Genomic DNA, 7442 nt, shown 5'->3' with positions numbered 1-7442 from the left:
TCTTTCCCTTAAGGGTAGTGCGTCATACACACTGCAGGCATCCTGTTACGCTTTGTTTTTTCAGTTACTCTTGTTTGTGAAATGTTTGAGAGTTTCACATGCAAGACATTGCTCAAAGATTGTCCTTGAGGATCACCAGGTTCTTCCATTTCCTGGCCGTCCTTAATGGTCAAAATGGAATACAATCCCTACAGATAGTACAGGAGATAGAAATAGCTTTGCCACCACATTAGCCTGTTTCTCAGGGAGCTAGTATTTCTGATCATTATTACTTCAATACTACTCTCATAAGGAATCTCTTTGTTAAACATAAAGCCTCTTCAGGGCTGCCACAGGAAATCACTAAAACAGTACATTGGTCCTATTCTAGAAAGAGCACTGTAACACCAGAGGAAATATTTAAAGGAAGTTAAAGCTGTTGTAAGAGACTCTGCTTTCTGGAATTTCTCACAAAATTTAGAATCAGCTTACATTTTTAACAGGTGTGCCGCCCAACCCTAACCATGCATGATGCCTCAAATGACTAAAGAACAAAAAGAGATAGAAAAAAAACAGAAAAAAACCACTCTAGAGACAGGCACAGTCGCACCCAAAGAGCAAAAGTAAATTAAAATTTAAAAACTATTGAAAAGGTGAAGCAATTTCTCACATTTAGTGTGTAGTAGCCAGCTAGCAATGCTCTATTTGTGCAAAGTAGACCAAATTCAAAGAATTGAAAATGTGTTTGGCAATCCCAGTAGAACATTCATTTGTCTGCAGCATAAACCCACAATTTTGTACAATTTAGTATGTCTAGCAAGCATCTTGGCTCAGGAGCAGCCTAGAAATAAACTAGACAGTTGATATTACAGAACAGGATTGAAGCGCATTAGCAGAGCTGTGTGGGAGTTGTGTATAAAGCATCTGCTTGCATTTTGACTTGCTCAAACCAATGCCATTTACCTTTGCTAAACTGGCCACAAAATTCCTGCATAACAACTGGAGCAAGGGAGGTGAAAGAAGGAAAAGTGCTTCAAAAGACGAACAATTTTTTTCCAGCCAGCAAAAATTAATGGCTACTTTTTGTCTACTCTGAGCCAAAAATTCATAACATTCATAACCATAAAGATGCCCAAGGAAAAAGAGTTTTACAAACAAGTGGGAACCTTATCAAACATCGGCAAACTCAGAAACTTGCAACGAAAATCTATTCTGTTGTTATTAACTCCTCTTCCCTAGACAGGGTGGTAACAGTACTTCACAAACTGCTTCAGTGCCGGTCCCTTCCACATGGCACAGTCCTTCAAGAGCAGAGTTCTCCAGTTTGGGTCCCTCACCATGCTGGTCTTCAAACTGCCTCACCATGGTCCAGGGGCTGGAGGGGTGTAGCGATTGAGGCACAGACCCACACCAGCAGGGAATTTGAATTGTTTATTCAAAGAAACGAGCTGGTTTTATACACTTTTTCAAGGCACAGTATTTGCTTACATGGCAATTCTCACTATGTGACCTATCCCATGTTGCCACATCAGCAACACACTTCCTCCTATGGGATGATCACTCGCTGTTCATCTGTCCCTCAGCTCCCGGCAGGCTCCTCTGTGTAGGGCTCTGCCATGTGACACCTCCTTCCCCCAGGGTCTGGTGGAGACAAGCCTCTCTGTGCTGCCCTGTGCTTCTTTGTGCCACCTTGTGCCTGTGCAGGCACGTTCCACAGCTTGCAACCCAATTCTATCTTATCTCTCCCCACATAGGAGAACCTCTGCTCCAGAACCTGGAGCACCTCCTCCCACTCCTTCTTCACTGGTGTCTGCAGGACTGTTGCTCATATATATTCCTCTCTTCTGGATACTGTTCCCCAGCAGGGCCTTTTTTTTTCCTCTTCTTAACCACATAGTCCCACAGATGCTACCACCATTGCTGATGACCTGAGCTGTGACTGTTATCAGGTCAGTCTGAGTCAGGAGTTACCTGGCGGTGTCTCTGTTAGACACAGCAGAAACTTCTGGCATCTTCTCACAGAAGCCATCCAAGTAGCCTCTCTGCTTCCAAAACTTTGTCATGTATGCAGAACCAATACAGCACTTCAACAATTAATAGAGTCAGACTGTATGATTTTATAATCAATACCAGATGAAAACAGCACACTAGAAGTAAAACTGAAGTTGCTCTGAGGAGGCAACTTTTTTTACTTACAAATTCAGTGAACACTGATCGACTGTGTTATTTTTAAAAAGATCAATATTGTTATTGGAGAAGAGAGAAAGACAAAATAGTTATCCATTTGAACAAGTCAATAAAAGTAGAAATGCTTAAAAAATTCCTCAAGAGGAATAATTACATTGAGAGGATTTCATTGGTGTGGAGATTATCTTGAAGTAAATTTCAGCATCAGAAGTCAATAACTACCCAGACTGTTTTATCCTTATTTTGCCATTTTTCCACTAGAGACATATTTCTGTGGTAAAGACAGGATAAGGTAAATAACTAAAATCTGCCACAGTATTTTGAATAGGAAAACTAATTCTAATTGCTTTTTTTTTATGGTGGTGGTATTTGCTTATGTTATACCCTGCTTTGACAGTCAACAGAAGGGATGAATTGTCATGTCAACAAAAAGCTCTTGTTCTGTCCTGTATTCAGCCATGAAATATGTTGTTCAATATCACCTATTAAATATTGAGTGCATGTTTATAGTGTTTAGACAGTTTCAAAACCTGAGAAGACTCAGTCCTACAACAAAACAGAGTTAAGAGAATTGGTCTCCTACTTGATTTTTCGTTTGATAAAAACCTGTTGGGTTAACTTTCATATCTAACACTTGGCTTTATTTTAAGTGGTTTTTTTGTATTAGGAAGGATTAGAATACTTCATAGCTTTTAGTTTGTGTCTTACAAAAAATATAATAGGAATTGGGATAGACAAAAACAATAAAGGAAATTACGGCTGAAGGAAAGCAAGATTTTTTTTCTTATCAGCAAACTGGATATTGTGGTGGTTTACTGTATATATCTAAATGATATCTTTTGTTCGGTCCTGTTTTTTGGTCTCAAAGTCTTTGGCTACTTGTATCACAACATATATTCATAATAAAGGCAGAAAGAGTATATATTTAAAAAAACAGTGAGATACTCTGAAATTTTAATATTGCGCTGCCTTATGATTAGAAATACATTTAATAAGCATGCATGTTTATAATGCTATAAACTATACTGTATACTACACTACTATACTACATCACTACTATACAACTATTTCTAAACTACTTAAAGAAATCTTTCATCCATGGATTTGGAAGCTGCCATATGTTCCTGAAACAATGAAAAGTTGTTTCTTTACCCAGGGGTGGAACTGCTTTTAAATGCAAAAACGAGACTAGAAATTTTAAGAACTAGAAGTCGGTACATCCAATACAAACAGATGAGAATTATGTGTTTATTTGTCCATAAAAGATATTTAAGTGAGTTTAAGTGGCTTCATATACTAGGATGAGTTTTTCTATGAGTCAGCAAGACTAACAGTAACAATGTAGCTTCTTTTGTAGATGTTGACCAAAATAATAACTATTTTTGAGACAACACTTAAAAATAAATGCATCCCTTCCCACACTAAGAAAATAGTGTTGATACTGGTATTTAACATCATTTCACTAATCTGACTAAACTAAAAGTTGTGTGTCTTTTTGTTAATCTGTGGGAGTTTTCATACTTTTCAAGACCCACAGTCTGATATTTGAAGTACTCCAAAAAGTCCTTGGAATAATGTGAGATTCTCTAGACTGGAGCCTGCCAGTAAGAGGATGTTTACTCCCCCTGCACCCATACATTAGATTTTACTAAAAGCATTTAAGTTTTAGAAAATTATTGTTAAATGTTCAATTATTTCCATGCCAAGTTTATTTCATTCCAAATTCAGGTGTACATGTCTCAGTTCTTATTTTTAAAGACATTAATATCGGCGGAATTCAAATATAACTAGTTTGGGCTAAATGCTCAATAATCATTATCCTGCCCTTACTTTTCTATAGATGGGGATATTCAGTCTCTGAATGATGCACCTCAACTCAGCACTGATGCCTGTAGCTTTAAAACATGCTCCAGCAAATGTCCTCTGAAGATTTTCACACTCTTCTCATTTAGTATCTTTTTTTAGCAGCTCACTAGTGTCAAGATCACTTTTTTTCTTTAAAATCTATTCTTTGCCCACAGTGACAACTTATTTTTATGGAGCTGAAGGGCAAAAAGATAAGTAATCAGACTATCTTTGCAGATACAGTTTTAAAGGAAAGACACTACAAAATTATTTTTTAACAATTGCTGCTGCAAAACCTAGAAACCACGTGATCTATATGTGGTCCTCTTTTATACCAAATCTCTACAGAGAAATTCTTAAAATGATTCAGTTGATATAGGTGTCTTAAAACCTACCATATTTACCTGTGTGAATTCGAGGATGACCCCTAAATAGACAAGGAAGTATCTCATAGAAGCAGATGAGTTGTTTTCTCCCTAAGAAACAGAGCCTTCTGTACCAAAATTTAATTTACCAAGGAAGTATTTGGAGAATTATCACACCAATCCATCTATACATCTTCTCTGATTGATAGAAGGACAGTCAATTAGAAAAGGATAATTCATAGCATCCTTCACCAATTCTTTGTCTAAATTATCCCTTGGAGTATTTACCTTCCCTCTTTTTCTGTAACCTGTAAAGGCAGTTAGAGAGGAGAGGGCAAAAATGTTGTCTACTTTGACTAAATCTATTGCCTGCTGGATGGTAGGACAGTAAGTTAAAACTCTTCCTTTCCTCTCCCCATTCCTAATTGCTATCATCTGTTTGCACATACCCTTGCCCAGCTTGTTTTGTATCACTCAAATACAGCTGCATGAAATCTGGTAGCTTATTTTTAGCTAGTACCTTCCAGAATGCAGATGATGTTTTTTAGAGAGGTGAAGGATCCACTACTGCTTATTTCAGGGTTTAATCGTTTTCACTGTTCAAAATCTATTTCTTGGTTTCATTCCAGTTTCTGCCTCTGGGTTTTTTAATGTCTTTCTCTGCCTGGAAAATTGCAAAGTACTTAAGCAATTGGCTTTTTCTCTCTGTGAAAGTACTTATAAACTGCAGTCAAGTCACTTCTCAGGTTTTTCTCTCAAATGTAGAGTGTGAACTCTTTATGTATCTCTGTGATAAACATTACTTCTGCCTCTTGGAAGTGACTCTTTTTTGCACTTTGCCCAATTCCATATGTCAAATTTTAAAATGTGAGTGTACAAACCCTACATACTTGTTTTGATAATGCTTAATTTGTATGCAACAGAAAAGGTCACTTATCTTTTTTAACTTACTCTGTAGAAGCAGATGATAAGGTCACAAATCAGGGTCAAAGGGAGGTTTAAAATCAGTTATTCAATTTCTGTGATCCCTTAATGTGTATTATTTCTTTACTATACCAGCTTAAGCACTTATGTATGCTAAATTTCACAGAATATCTTGTTTCCAGTATTTTGATGGAGGGAAGTACACCCCAAAACAGATCATCACCAGTTTTCTCTTACAGATCCCCATTTATAAGACCAGTACCTTAAAAACAAATGGTGAATTATTGCTTGGAAAAACTAACAAAGATAAAAAAAATCCACGCTATAAGAAATTTAACCACAAACTGTACTTTATGCAGAATATACAGCTCTTTCTGTCTTATGTGCAAGGGGCTCTATTCTTGTTAAAAACAAAAAAGTCACATTTTATTCCAGCAAAATAAAGCAGAACTAGAGTTAACTTACAGCTAATGTAATTTGGCTAACATTTTTATGATATCAGTTGCTGTCAATTATATATTCTCACAGTGTAGTTGAAACAATTTGGATAGAATAAATTACTAGTTATTCTGAAACTATCTCCTCATAGCATAGTACTCTAAATGTGCTATAATTGCCTCTGATATCTCTCTGACAGGTTTTGGTATTTCATACTCATTGAATGAACAAAGCATGTACTCTATCCAGCAGGGTGCATTAAGAATAAAATGAAATCTGGCACTGACATGCCACTTCCATTGATATTCATGAAGGAAAATGTAGTTTAGCAGCTCAGTCCAAGACTCCTCAAAGTGAATGGGAAGAGTCACACCAACATCTATGACAGCTGAATCACAGAGGCCCAGCAGAGGCAAGCTACCTATGACACATGAAAATGAGACGGCAAGCCCAGCACCCATACTGGATGAAAAATAACAAGACTGTTCTTAATCGTGTTAATCTGTCTTGCAGTAAATATCTAATGGCCTTCTGCTTAAGTTCAAATAAATAACCAAGTCCTCTAATAAATTATTCAGCCATTTCTCTGCTGCCTGTTATGTACCAGACACATTTCTTTGACTGTCAGCACACATACCCCATTAGCATTCTTGTAGCAACTTTTTATTTTTGAATGAGAACAAAGTCCATTTAATTTCTCCTTTTATTTTTTCTTTTTATGAATTTATTTTTTTTTATTGCTGTGGTAACATCCAATGTCACTGAAACCGAAATAGCAACAGAAGTTTATGCTACCAAATGAATGGGATTTTAATGAATGTTTCTGACATATAAAATGATACCAAGTACCAGAAATAATTTCTTTTTACCTTTTGGACTGCATATTTACACTAAATTTTATGGATTTTGGAACAGTTTAAATTTTGGAAGAAATATATTTCAAACCTCAAAGGTGTTTTGAGTGTCTCAGTTGTCTTTATTTCTGTATGTGTCTATATTTCATGGTTTCCAACAAGAGTTTGCACCAAGAATTTTCAATATTTAGACAGGTGTCTATTCTACTTCTTGGGCATGACTCCTATAAACACACTGGGACACACCTTTCAAGCTACTTCCAAGACTGTAACATATTAATTCATAAGAATTTCTCCAGTGCTTTCCCTAAATTATTACTCAAGTTATTACTTTAATGGAATTGACAGAATTAAAGAATGGCCTGTGTTGAAAAGCACCTTAGAGACTATCTAGTTCCACCCCCCCTGCCATGGACAGGGACACCTTCCACTACATCAGGTTACTCAAAGCTCCATCCAACTTGGCCTTGAAGACTGGCAGGGATGGAGGATCCCTAACTTCTCTGGGCAACCTTTTCCAGTGCCTCACCACTCTCACAGTAAAGAAATTCTTCCTAATATCTAATCTAAACCTGCCCTCTAAACCTGTCCTATTACTACATGGTCTTTTAAGTAGTGTCTCTCTGTCTTTCTTGTAGGCTCCCTTCAGGTACCAGAAGGCTGCAGTTAGGTACACCCTGATGCTCTTATTCAGGCTGAACAGTCCCAATTCTCTCAGATGTTCCTCACAGGAAAGGTGCTTCATCCCTCTAAATTCATCTTGATGGCCTTCATCTAGACTCTCTCCAACAGGTCCATGTCCTTCCTGTGATGGATCCCAGAGCTGGATTCAGCCGGATTATCTGTAGAG

This window comes from Corvus brachyrhynchos, unplaced genomic scaffold (genome assembly GCF_000691975.1).
Source record: "Corvus brachyrhynchos isolate BGI_N302 unplaced genomic scaffold, ASM69197v1 scaffold408, whole genome shotgun sequence".
Classification (NCBI taxonomy): domain Eukaryota; kingdom Metazoa; phylum Chordata; class Aves; order Passeriformes; family Corvidae; genus Corvus; species Corvus brachyrhynchos.
Note: the sequence above shows the minus strand (reverse complement) of the source record.